Genomic DNA, 13424 nt, shown 5'->3' with positions numbered 1-13424 from the left:
TTTTTTTAGTACTCTAACACAAAGAGAAAGGTTGATTATAAAAAGGATAGTTACAGGTAGATTTTTAGGAGGCATGTTTAGAGATGGTATCTATCCTACTTCAAGTGATCCCTGATATAGTAAGGAGCAGAATCTCCTCTTTTGTACCTAAGAATATCTAAGGTCAGCCCTCCCTCACTTGGATCAAAGTCAACCACAAGTCACGTGATCATTTCCTAGATGCCATGGTCCTCTTCGAAAACAAAGGACAAACATAATCCAAGGTACAGTGAGCTCTCCCAGATGTGAAGTGGGAGAGCTCATTGCCTCATGGCTAGATGCTTTTATTTAGACAAGCTTGTCTCTAATGAAGGAGAGTTCCTTGCACCCATTTGATTGGGGGACAAAAGATCTTTCTTTTCTAAAGTTCTGCAGGAAATCTTCTGTGGAAGAATAGAGTAGTGGCTGAAGTATAAGTATTAGAATTTCCAGTCATTTCTAAGCAATCCAGTTCAAGGATCACTTATTAAGTGTGGACTGCATGCTTCTTGGTGCTAATGATGAGGGTTTGGGGTGAGAGGTGCTCGACACCCCAAAGTACTGACACACCGGGTCCTGCCAAAAGAATTCAACTCAAGCTTTCTCAGCCAAGGGAAAAGATAAAGTTTATTAAGAGTTAGCCAAGTAGGCCTGCCCCAAGAGATCCCACCCCTTGCGATGCCTGTAAGGAAAGAGGGCCAGATCAATCTGAGCTAGATTGGACCTGACCCCCTTCATGGAGGCAAGATGGAGATTATATACACAAAGGTTGTGGGAGGGATTGAGGGGTGGTCTGGGGTGACCAGAGGAGGGGTTTAGGGAGGGTCTTGAGGGGAAGTCTAAGGAGATTAAGGTGGGGTAATGGGATTAAGGGTGGGAAGTAGCTGATATCAAGGGTGGGGAAGTAGCTGGACAATAAAGGGCAAGGCTAGGTAGAGATTTGAGCCTAATGATAATGTGAGGCTTGTGGCCTTAGGGGAAGGCCAGATCCAGTTGGACGATTCAAGGACAGTTCAAGGGGGCTCCCAGAGACTGTATTCCAGATTCAAGGGGGTTCCCAGAGACTGTGCCCTCATCATTCCACCCTCAAACAAATAGGACCCAAATTCTTTTGGAGTCAGGGACGAAGATCTCAGCTTCTGAAACTGCTTCCTGCTGGCAAGGGGTGTAGAGCTGGCTTGATGGGTCCAGTTCAAGGGGTACACAGTCATCTGGAAGTTGATGGCTTGGAGCCTGGAGGAGACAAACCTGGCAAGGAGGTTAAGCAAACAACAAAACAGACAGTACAGGAGTACAGAGAAAGGACAATATCCCTGGTGGGAATTAAAGATGACTATTTCATACCTAGCTCCCCTAATCACTTGGTCTGTGTACCACACTGCTTCGGGGTTCAGGAGTGTGTAGCACATCCAAATTAGGTCAGGGGTGTCTAAGAGCAAGGTTTGATATGTGGTGAGCCTGTGGTTAGCCAGCCACTGGTGGCCATCTGCTTCCAGTATGATCTGAACTCTATGTGGAGTCAGAACTTCCAGGGGCTGGCCAAGTGTAAGTTTAGAGGCTTCCTCAATTAGAGTGGCTGTAGCAGCTATGGCCCTGAGGCATGCAGGCCATCCAGTAGCCACAGAGTCTAACTGCTTTGAAAAATAGGCAACAGGTCTGGGGTTGGGTCCTAAAGCCTGGGCTGGGACTCCCAAGGCCTGTCCTCTCCTTTCATCAACATAGAGAGTGAAAGGTTTTTCTAGATTGGGTAGAGCTAATGCTGGAGTGGTGGTCAGTTTAGTTTTCAAAGTCCCAGAAGCTTGTGCTAGGTAGGGGCCCCACTCTAGAGGGAGTGAGTCAGGGCCTTGAGTAGCAATTAATGGTTGCAGTCCCTCCCAAGCCTTGGACTTAATTGGATATTGAAGGCTATGGAGGGGAACTATGGCTAGGGTGTCAGAAGTAGCTTGCCCAGGAATTCCCTGATCCCAAACAATTGGCTCAACCTTCTCCCACACCTCTGAGGGAACATGGGGAGGTCTGGTAAACAGAGGGAAAAGGGAGTTAAGAGGTTTAACTATAGAAAACTGGCTTCCCAATTTCACCATCAGGTCCCTTCCCAAGGGGGCAGGGCCAGAGAAGGAGTGTTCAGACAACAGATCCTTGATGCCCATGACCTGATGGGTCGAGGGGCATGTGGGGCCAGAGCCACAAGTTAAAGCAAGAGAACATAGCCGTGATAAAGTGGGTAACCTTACCTTCTGCCTCGATTTTGCCCAGGGCTCCGCGAGAGAGGTGGAGAAAGTGGGAGCACAGCCAAGCCCCAGGCTTTCCCCTCCTTCTGAGTCTTGAGAAGACTGGAGGACAGGGTACTGGGAGGAGGCTCTACCACTTTTCCAGCCTTGGGGACAGTCCTTCCTCCAATGCCCCTCCTGGTTACATGCTGGGCATGGTCCTGGGGGCCTGGATCCTGGAGGCTTCTTCCAGGGGGGCACCCTAGAGGGGCACTCCTTAGACCAGTGACCCTCCTTGTGGCATTGAAAGCAGGTTTCCCCACTGCCCAAGCCAATGGGCTTCCAAGGGGTCTCCCTGGAGGGGTGCTCCTTGGGTCTTTTCCTGGCCATGGCAACAGCCAAGAATTGAGCATGTTCTCTGTCTCTAGCTCTTTCTCTGCGTTTTCTTTCCTCTGCTGCAACCAGGTCTCTATTGTTGAAGACACCAAGGGCCAAACCCAGTAATTGGGCCTGAGGTGTTTGGGGTCCCATTGCCAATTTCTGCAGTTTCCTCCTAATATCTGGGGCAGACTGATTAATGAAATACATGTTAAGTATTGCCACCCCTTCAATAGAATCAGGATCCAAATTTGTATACTTCTTAATAGCTTCTACTAGCCGGGCTTGGAAAAGGGCAAGGTTTCCTTTTTCTCCCTGAGTAATCTCCCTAATTTTTTGAAAATTTATTTGCTTTTGAAATGCAGTTCTTAGGCCTTCTAACAGGCAAATTACCATATGGTCTCTCTTTTCTCTATCCTTACTCCTTTGATAATTCCATCCTGGGTCACTAGTGGGAACAGCAGCTGTTCCTGGGGGATATTTTATGGGGTTATTGCTAACCAAACTGTCCCCAAATTTTTGAGTGTGTTCCCATATTCTCCTCTTCTCTTCAGTGGTACAACAGGTAGAGAAAAGAATATGCAAATCACACCAAGAAAGTTCAAATTGTAGGGACAGATCCCTAAAACCCTCAGTAAACTTAGTGGGATCTTCTGAGTATCTCCCCAGTTTTTCTTTAATTTGGATGAGATCTGAAATGGAGAATGGAACATGCACTCTCCTTGTCCCAGCAGGGGAGGCAGGCATTTCCCTCAGGGGAAAAAGCCTTGAAGGCGCTGTGGGACCTGGAGCTTGGGGCTGAGGTAGATTAGACTGCAAGGCCAGGGCATCTGCCTGGCAGGGGAGATCAGCTAGTACCTGAGGAGCGATAGAGGTCAGAGGGGAAGACACCCCAGAGACCCAAGTGAGTTCTACCTCAGAGAGAGGGGCTAGGGGAGGAGATATTGCCGTGTGGGCAGGGCCCGAGGCTGGAACCTGAGTAGGGATTGCCTTGGGGGTAGGGCCCATGGTGATAGATGTTGCAGGGTCTGCAGCAGAGGCAGGCCATGAGGCCAAAACCTGAGTAGGGGTCCCTTCGGCTGGAAATTCCTTCCTCCTTAGTAAAAGAGAAGTTAGGAGTAATTGTCGGGAGACAAACAAAATAAAACAAGAAAACAAAATATACAGAAGGTACCTGAAACTTTCCCAAATTCCCAGCGCCGAAACAACTGAAAAGATCTGGCACATGCTTCCGGATGGGACATCTGTCCATGTCCTCCATGCCTCAGAAGCCATGTTTAGGTTCATGGCCTCCGACATGACCACTGGACCGAGAACCACCTGATAGTGTCAGGTTGAACAGGACAACTGCCTGGCTGTCCGACCCACTGGGACCACTGGACTGAGAACCACCTGATAGCGTCAGGCCTGAGAAGCACCTCCAAAATGCTTGGAGAGTGAGGAGGGGGATTGGGAGAAGGGGAGGCTCACATACCTTCAGTCTTGGCTAGAGAAGAACTTGAGATTAGCAGTTCTTCCTGGTTCAGGGAACCATAAATGATGAGGGTTTGGGGTGAGAGGTGCTTGACACCCCAAAGTACTGACACACCGGGTCCTGCTGAAAGAATTCGACTCAAGCTTTCTCAGCCAAGGGAAAAGATAGTTTATTAAGAGTTAGCCAAATAGGCCTGCCCCAAGAGATCCCACCCCTTGCGACGCCTGTAAGGAAAGAGGGCCAGATCAATCTGAGCTAGATTGGACCTGACCCCCTTCATGGAGGCAAGATGGAGATTATATACACAAAGGTTGTGGGAGGGATTGAGGGGTGGTCTGGGGTGACCAGAGGAGGGGTTTAGGGAGGGTCTTGAGGGGAAGTCTAAGGAGATTAAGGTGGGGTAATGGGATTAAGGGTGGGAAGTAGCTGATATCAAGGGTGGGGAAGTAGCTGGACAATAAAGGGCGAGGCTAGGTAGAGATTTGAGCCTAATGATAATGTGAGGCTTGTGGCCTTAGGGGAAGGCCAGATCCAGTTGGACGATTCAAGGACAGTTCAAGGGGGCTCCCAGAGACTGTATTCCAGATTCAAGGGGGTTCCCAGAGACTGTGCCCTCATCACTAAGAATACAAAGAAGAAAGGTGATGTGGTTCCTCCCCTCATGGAGATTATAGTCTTCTAAGGGGATTAAGGCATGTACACAGATAAGTATAATACAAGATAGAATGTGATGGGGCAAAGGAGATCCAGACAAAGTGACCTAGCAAAATTTATTAGGATGGATATGGATCAAGGATATCTTCTTTTTTTTTCTTTGGAGGGGAGAAGGCAGGACAATTTGGGGTTAAGTGACAAGGATAGCTTCATAGAGGAAGAAACACATGACCTGAGTCAGAGGAAGATAAAGAAGGAAATGGATTGCAGGAATCCATGGGGGTGATCTTCGTAAAAGCATAGAGACAAGAGATCCTTTCAACTTTAAGCAATAGGTGGAGTCCAGTTTGCCTGGAATGTAGAAAGTGTGATTATGGAAATAAAAACAATAGAGTGGAAAGGAAAACCGGGAGTCAGGGGTGTGGAAAGTTGTTGAGGAAGGAAGGAGACTGATATGGAAATCAGTAGATGTCACTGCAGAAAGGATCTGAACAGTAAAATAACATGAGGTGATATGTTCTTAAAAGAAGGAGTGGTTGCTGAGTTATGATGACATGAATGAATGAAGAAAGCATTTATCCTATGTGCCTACTATGTGCAAAGCATGATGCTAATCTTTGGGGATATAAACAGATAAGTAAACTAAGTACCTGCTCGAGGGACTCACATTCTAATTGGGGAACTAACCCATATGGAAAGTTCCAGAGGCAAAGCAGATGATAATGTCTTATAAATGTCACTTCTGCTGATAAAATCATTTTGGTTTCTGATGTTGAATCATCTGAGAGTGCCAGGCACTTTGGTGGCAACAGCTTTCTTTTCTGGGTCTTTTAGCAGCTGTGACCCTAGCACCTGCAAAAGCAGTTGCCAGGTTGCATGTGTCCACAGGGGTTGCTTACCACGGTGATGATTGTGGGCACTAATATGGAAGCATTGTTGTTCTTGGGCTCAGGGTCCCTGGCTGTTTCCATCAGAGTCAAAGGCAAGATGGTCATCATGGTGGTGGTGATTCAATATGCCTGGCATATGCTGCCTCCTGTCTCTTTCTCAGGATGTTTTGGAGGGAGGGGTCTCTGTAAGTAAGACTGTAACAATCAGTCTGCTGACTTTTCTTTCAGTTTGTGTATTTGGGGAGTGGGAGGACATTGTTGAGACACCATTTGGATAGGGATTATTCAATTATTTAAAAATATTCTTCTGAGGATGGGTCTGTAGTCTTCACTAGACTGCTAAAGAAGTCCATGATACACAAAAAGTTAAGAACCCCTGGCATAGATAAAGAACCCAGAAGCAGAAGGGATGGTAGAGAGAAAGAACGGAATTTCAGTTTCCTGGAAAGTATTTTAAAATAGTTGTTGGGCTTTGAGAGCAGTAATTCAATAATTTAGGTCACCCCACTGGAATATAGAGTTGACATTAAAGAAAAATTTCCTCGAAGGTAAAAAGGACTTGTTGAGATCAGCGGGAAGTACCTATCAAAAATGAACTAGGAAATGAACTAAGATAAGAAAGTGAATTAAATCACAGCTTCTAAATCTCATAATTGGAGTGATATCAAATGCTCCCTTGAGCTCGAAGAATCTTTAATTCATTGTAAGCATTTAAAGTCTTGTAAATTGTAAAAAGCTGATTTATAGTTACATTTTATTTTATAATTTGCAAAAATCATTTTTTCTCTCTCCAAGCCTTTAATGTTAAAAAAAGAAAAACAAACCCATTGTAATAAATATGCATAATCAAGCAAAACAAATTTCCACATTGCTCATGTCCAAAAATATATGTGTTGTTCTGTTCTCTAAGTCTACCATCACTTTTCTGTCAGGAAGTAGGTAGCATGCTTCATTATCAGTCCTGTTAGTCATCGTATTGATCGATTTTCTTAAAACTCTCAAAATGTTTTTAAAATCAGCATTGATTTTTTAAACTATAAAAAGAGATGGAAAACTTTAATTCTTATCTATCTGTTTTACTGATTTTGCGCATTATCTGTGACACTTAAAAAAACCCCAAACCAACTAGTAAATTGCTATATCTACTACCATTGGCTATATGGTTATAGACGATAAACTCATTTTCAATATTAGGCTCAGCTGACTGTTATGAATAAGCTATTTCATCTGCTGTGCAGATTATATAAGTCATTCTAAAATGAATTTTTGGAATCTATGTTCTATTCTTGTATTTGGAAACAAAACAAAACAAAATACCAGAAACAATGATCCAGAATAAGATTCTCAGATTTGAAAGGTAGCTCAAGTGCTATCTAGATGCCATACCTGAACATGAAGCCCCTCTATAACACAGCTAGGAAGTAATCTTCTAGCTTTTTCTGCAAGATCTCTAATGAGAGGGAACCCACTGTATCTTGGGGCAACCCATTCTAATTCTGGACAGCTCTAATTTGCCACAAAATTTTTCCTTACATTAAACCTAAATTTATCTTTCTGCAACTTTACTCGGCTCCTACTGTTGCCCTCAGGGGCCAAGCAGAAGCCTAATTTTTTATCCACTGGGAAGCCCTTCACATATTTGAAAACCAAAGATTATGTCCCCATTAAGTGTTTGTTTCTCCAGGCTAAACATCTGTAGTTCATTCAGCTGACCTTCATGTAGTATGATCCTAGACTATTTTCCATCCTGATAACTCTTCTGTGGATGCTTTCCAATTGACCAATGCCCTTCCTAAAATGGAATGACTGGGAATTAACATAGTAGTCCAGATGTGAACTAGGCAAGGCAGGGTGCATTGGTAATCTAACCATTTAGCCAATTAACACCAATAAGCTTCTACAAAATGATGTTTAATTTGAAGATATAGCAACAAAAGAAGGACAAACACGTTCCTCAACATCTGAGGACATTCTCTTATAACAACTTGGTCTTCGTGGAGATTAAGCTCAGCCTTGATCTATTTTTAAAAAATTTAACAGGATTGGTCCCACTGAATTTCATGTCCAAATTTGGCATGGCCCCTGGATGAATCTAAGTCTCAGCTGCTGCGCTGGATCTCAAAGGTTTTTCCTGGGGCCTTGATTCTGGACTGGCTGGTGGCAAAACCCATTGTGGACCCTATTCTTGGACTTCCTGGTGGCTTGTTCTCCTGAACTTTCAAAGGTTACAAGGTCATAAATATCTTTATTTTTCTTCTCCTAGAAGGAAGATAATGATGTCAGAAACAAGAGCAAGGCCATGCCCTCTGGGCTTCATGCTGGCTCCAAATGAGAAGGAGTCCCAAGCTCCACCTTTACTCAGAGGCCCTTAGCAGCTCAGATTCCCTCTCCAATGCCAGCAAGTCTGGAAAAGTGCCCAAACCAAGAACCTACTGCTTTTTTTTAAATGTACCCCAGTCTTGACTACATAGCCCATTAAAGAGACTTTTCTTCATCATGTGGGTAACAGATTGGAACCAGCTATAGCATATAGACTCATGCCACAGTTTTGTTAAAGGTACTTTCATTACAAGTTATCATGGCTTTCTGAAGTAGGCTCCCCAGCTTTAACCTCACTGGGAATTCTCTCTACCAATGAAATCACAGGGCTGATCCAAAACAAAATAAAACAAACAAACAAACAAAAAAAAAAAACAAGTTGGAAAGCACCTAGAGTAAGTTCTCTTAGAATTTTCCGTGTTATGAACTTCTTTAGCAATCAAGAAAAGCTTATGGTTTCCTTCATAGAATAATATTTTTAAATGCTTTAAAATAAAATGCATAAAAATGGAGAAGAAACCAATTATACTGAAATGCAGTTATCTAGAAACAGAACAAGTTCACAGACCCCAGGCTAAGAACTCTTGATGTAGAAGTTGACTGTGATGTCAAAGGACCTGAAAGCATCTTGAACAATAATTGGTCAAAAGGAACTGGGGATGGTAATCTGGAGAAGAGAAAATTTCGTTGGAGGAGAATAAGGTTGTTGTTTTCAAATATTTGACATATCCTGTGAAAGAGGGAATAAATTTATTTTGGTTGGTCTCATAAGGTAGAATTAGTGATGCTGTTATAGAGTTAGATTTTGACTTGGTATTAGCAAGAACTTCCTAATAATTAGAGTTGTTCTAAAGTTAGATGATCTGCCTTGGGAAATTATGAATTCCTTCTTACTAGTATATTTCATTTAGTGTTGGATGACTCTTGGTTAGGCATATTGTAAAGAAGTTAATGCATCAGATAGGTGATAGGTTGACTGACTAATGCATCAGATAGGTAGACTAGTTGATATCTGAGATCCCTTTTCATACCAAGAACCCATGACCCTAAAACAAATATATATTATTTTGGGATTCCCTGTTGTGGATTTTTTTGTAACATTACCACATTTCATTAGGTATAAAAAATTAATAGCTAATAACAGGGTAAAAAGTGTTAATTATGTTTTCCCATAATACTCTAATAGGAATTATAAATAAGAAAATTTTAGATTTTAAAAAATTACAGAATTTTAAATTTCATAGCATATTAGCTAAAAAGATCATACTTGTATCCCTTATTTTAACTCATCTAAATTACTAGGCTACGCAGCATCACTTTTGGGGGTAGCAAAGCACTGGAAATAAATTAGATGTCTATCAAATGGAGAATGCCTAAACAAATTGTTGTACATGAGTTTAATGGAATATTAATGCTGTGTATGAAATATGATGGATACAGAAAAGCTTGGGAAGACTTATAGGAACTGATGCAATATGAAGTAAGCAGAATTTAAAATATATAAACAATAAATATAGTAATGTAAATGTAAAGAAGAACAACAAGACAATCAGAATTAAATTCTGTGAAGTGATAATGATCAAGCTTGGCCTGAAAGAAGTAATTTGAGAAGACACCTTTATCTATTTCTTTGCAGAAGTGGGAGACCATGGGTATGAGATACTGCTTAGAATATTACACTATTTTGAGGTGTTGTTAAGTTTCATGGGACTTTTTTCCTTTCTTATTTTCTTCATACTTAATTGTAAGAAATGACTCTCTGGGAGGGGGAGAGGGGGAAAATACAGTGGGAAATAGATGATATAGAAACAAAAGGTAGCAAAAAAATTATTTTCCAAATTGTGTGGTTGTGTATAATAGTCCTATGAACAAAGGCAACAAAGAAACATAACCTAATCTCTAATCATCCATATTTACTAAAATTCTATTCCTTAATTTTATTTATACATCTGCTAAATTGATTGGTTTGGGGGGGGCAGAGCCAAGATGGCGGCTGAAAAGCAGGGACTAGCGTGAGCTCCCCACTGAGTCCCTCCAAAAACCTATAAAAAATGGCTCTGAACCAATTTTAGAACTGCAGAACCCACAAAAGAGCAGAGGGAAGCAGCGCTCCAGCACAGGACAGCCTGGATGGTCTCTGGGTGAGGTCTCTCCCGCACGGAGCTGGGAGCGGAGCAGAGCAGAGCCTAGCCTGGGTGGCGCGGACCAACCAGACCAGGAGCCGGGCGGAGTGTGCCCTAGTGCCCCAAATCAGTGAGCTGCAGCAGTTACCAGACTTCTCAACCCACAAACACCAAAGACAACAGAGAAGGTTAGTGGGAAAAGCTGCGGGAGTGGAAGGAGTTTGTGGAAGGAGTTTGCGGTTCAGCTACCGCCCCGGGGGCAGCGGAGGTGGGGCAGCTACAGAACTACAGCTGCAGTTGCTTCTGGCCCCAGGCCCACCTGGTGGGAAGAATTAAGTGGCGGATCAGAGCAGGAGTGCACAGCCTGCTGAAGATCTAAGTCCAGTCCGGGTTGGGGGTTCTTGGGGAAGGAGGAGTGTTGGTGTGGCAGAGCTGGCGCATCCCCCCAAGCTTGGAACATAGAACTCTTTAGTCTACAAGCAGTCATACCCTGCTGAAAAACTCAAGGGTCAAGTTAGTTGGTTGGGAACATGGCCAGGCAGCAAAAACACACCCAGATTCAGTCTCAGACTTTGGTGACAAAGAAGACCAAAACATACAGCCAGAAGAAGTCAACAAAGTCAAAGAGCCTACAACAAAAGCCTCCAAGAAAAACATGAACTGGTCTTAGGCCATGGAAAAGCTCAAAAAAGATTTGGAAAAGCAAATTAGAGAAGTAGAGGAAAAATTGGGAAGAGAAATGAGAAGGATATGAGAAAACCATGAAAAACAAGTCAATGACCTGCTAAAGGAGACCCCCCAAAATGCTGAAAAATACACTGAAGAAAACAACACCTTAAAAAATAGACTAACTCAAATGGCAAAAGAGCTCCAAAAAGCCAATGAGGAGAAGAATGCCTTGAAAGGCAGAATTAGCCAAATGGAAAAGGAGGTCCAAAAGACCACTGAAGAAAATACTACCTTAAAAATTAGGTTGGAGCAAGTGGAAGCTAGTGACTTTATGAGAAATCAAGATATTGTAAAACAGAACCAAAGGAATGAAAAAATGGAAGACAATGTGAAATATCTCATTGGAAAAACCACTGACCTGGAAAATAGATCCAGGAGAGATAATTTAAAAATTATTGGACTACCTGAAAGCCATGATCAAAAAAAGAGCCTAGATATCATCTTTCAAGAAATCATCAAGGAGAACTGCCCTGATATTCTAGAGCCACAGGGCAAAACAGAAATTGAAAGAATCCACAGATCGCCTCCTCAAATAGATCCCAAAAAGAAATCTCCTAGGAATATTGTGGCCAAATTCCAGAGCTCCCAGATCAAGGAAAAATACTGCAAGCAGCTAGAAAGAACCAATTTGAATATTGTGGAAACACAATCAGAATAACCCAAGATCTAGCAACTTCTACATTAAGAGATTTAAGGGCTTGGAATACGATATTCCGGAGGTCAATGGAGCTAGGATTAAAACGAAGAATCACCTACCCAGCAAAACTGAGTATCATGCTCCAAGGCAAAATATGGATTTTCAATAAAATAAAGGACTTTCAAGCTTTCTCAGTGAAAAGACCAGAGCTGAATAGGAAATTTGACTTTCAAACACAAGAATCAAGAGAAGCATGAAAAGGTAATCAAGAAAAAGAAATTGCAAGGGACTTACTAAAGTTGAACTGTTTTGTTTACATTCCTACATGGAAAGATGATGTATTGATGTGTGATGTGTGATGATGATTCATGAGATCTCAGTGTTAGGGTAGCTGAAGGGAATATTCATATATTTATATGTTTATGTATATATGTATATGTGAGTGTGTATGTATGTGTATATATGTATGTGTATATATATATATATATATAGAGAGAGAGAGAGAGAGAGAGGGGGGGGGGCACGGGGTGAGTTGAAGATGAAGGGAAGATATCTAAAAGAAACAAAATCAAATTAAGGGATGAGAGAGGAATATATTGAGAGAGGGAGATAGGGAGAGATAGAATGGGGTAAATTATCTTGCATAAAAGTGGCAGAAAAAGCAGTTCTATAGGAAGGGAAGAGAAGTCAGGTGAGGGGGAATGAGTGAATCTTCCTCTCATCAGATTTGACCTGAGGAGGGAATACCATACATACTCAATTGTTTATCTTACCCCACTGGAAAAAAGAAGGAAGAAGAAGATAAAAAAAGGGTGGATGATAGAAGGGATGGCAGGTGGGGGTGGAGGTAATCAAAAACAAACACTTTCGAAAAGGGGCAGGGTCAAGGGAGAAAATTCAATAAAGGGGGAAAGGTTAGGAAGGAGCAAAATATAGTTAGTCTTTCACAACACGAGTATTGTGGAAGGGTTATACATAATGATACACATGTGGCCTATGTTGAATTGCTTGACTTCTTAGGGAGGGTGGGTGGGAAGGGAAGAGGGGAGAGAATTTGGTACTCAAAGTTTTAAACACAGAGGTTCAAAAACAAACAACAAAAAAGTTTTCGCATGCAACTAGAAAATAAGATACACAGGCAATGGGGCGTAGAAATTTATCTTGCCCTACAAGAAAGGAAGGGAAAAGGGGATGGGAGGGGAGTGGGGTGACAAAAGGGAGGGCTGACTGGGGAACAGGGCAACCAGAATATACGCCATCTTGGAGTGGGGGGGAGGGTAGAAATGGGGAGAAAATCTGTAATTTAAACTCTTGTGAAAATCAATGCTGAAAACTAAATATATTAAATAAAAAAAAATAAAGTGATTGGTTTACTGTAGTTGACTGGAGTGTTGCTGTTAGCATATCCTCTCAAGAATCTTAATAAAAATGCTTTGGGAATGGTAGGAGGACTGGGGGAAAGAGAGGAATTGACTTATAGTTCCATGAAATAGATTAAGTGTGTGTGTGTGTGTGTGCGTGTGTGCGTGCACGTGTGTGCGTGTGTGCACGTGTGTGTAGTAAACAGCTCAGTGGAATGAAATATATCACTAACCCTCTCTGTTCCTCAGTTTTCTCATCTATAAAATAGGGATAATTATAGCGTCTACTTCACAGGATTGTTTGTCAGAATCAAATGCACTAGTGTTTGTAAGAACACTTTGCAAACCTTAAAATGCTGTATAAGTGTTATCTATTATCAATAATAATGATGATAACTAGGATTATTACTATTTACACTTAGCATTAATAACCAATTGTGACTAGTTATAATAACAATAATTAGCCCCAATATATTATAATATACAATTATTAAAATTAATTACATATAAGTAATATATGATATACTATTAATATGTATTATAATATGATTATATCATAAGCTATAACAAATAATATGCATTATAATATGAACATTTCATAACATGCAACATACAGCATGTTATTAAGAAA

The 13424-nt window shown here is 41.9% G+C and overlaps 1 protein-coding gene across 1 annotated transcript in view; it reads left to right on the top strand.

Moving 5' to 3' along the window:
• Nucleotides 1-13424, top strand: part of TRPM6 (transient receptor potential cation channel subfamily M member 6) — a 167083-nt gene that overhangs the window by 24070 nt on the left and 129589 nt on the right. The gene's annotated exons all lie outside the window — the stretch shown is intronic.

The sequence above is a fragment of the Trichosurus vulpecula genome, chromosome 1 (assembly GCF_011100635.1).
Source record: "Trichosurus vulpecula isolate mTriVul1 chromosome 1, mTriVul1.pri, whole genome shotgun sequence".
In the NCBI taxonomy this organism is placed as follows: domain Eukaryota; kingdom Metazoa; phylum Chordata; class Mammalia; order Diprotodontia; family Phalangeridae; genus Trichosurus; species Trichosurus vulpecula.
Note: the sequence above shows the minus strand (reverse complement) of the source record. Positions and strands in the feature narration are given on the sequence as shown.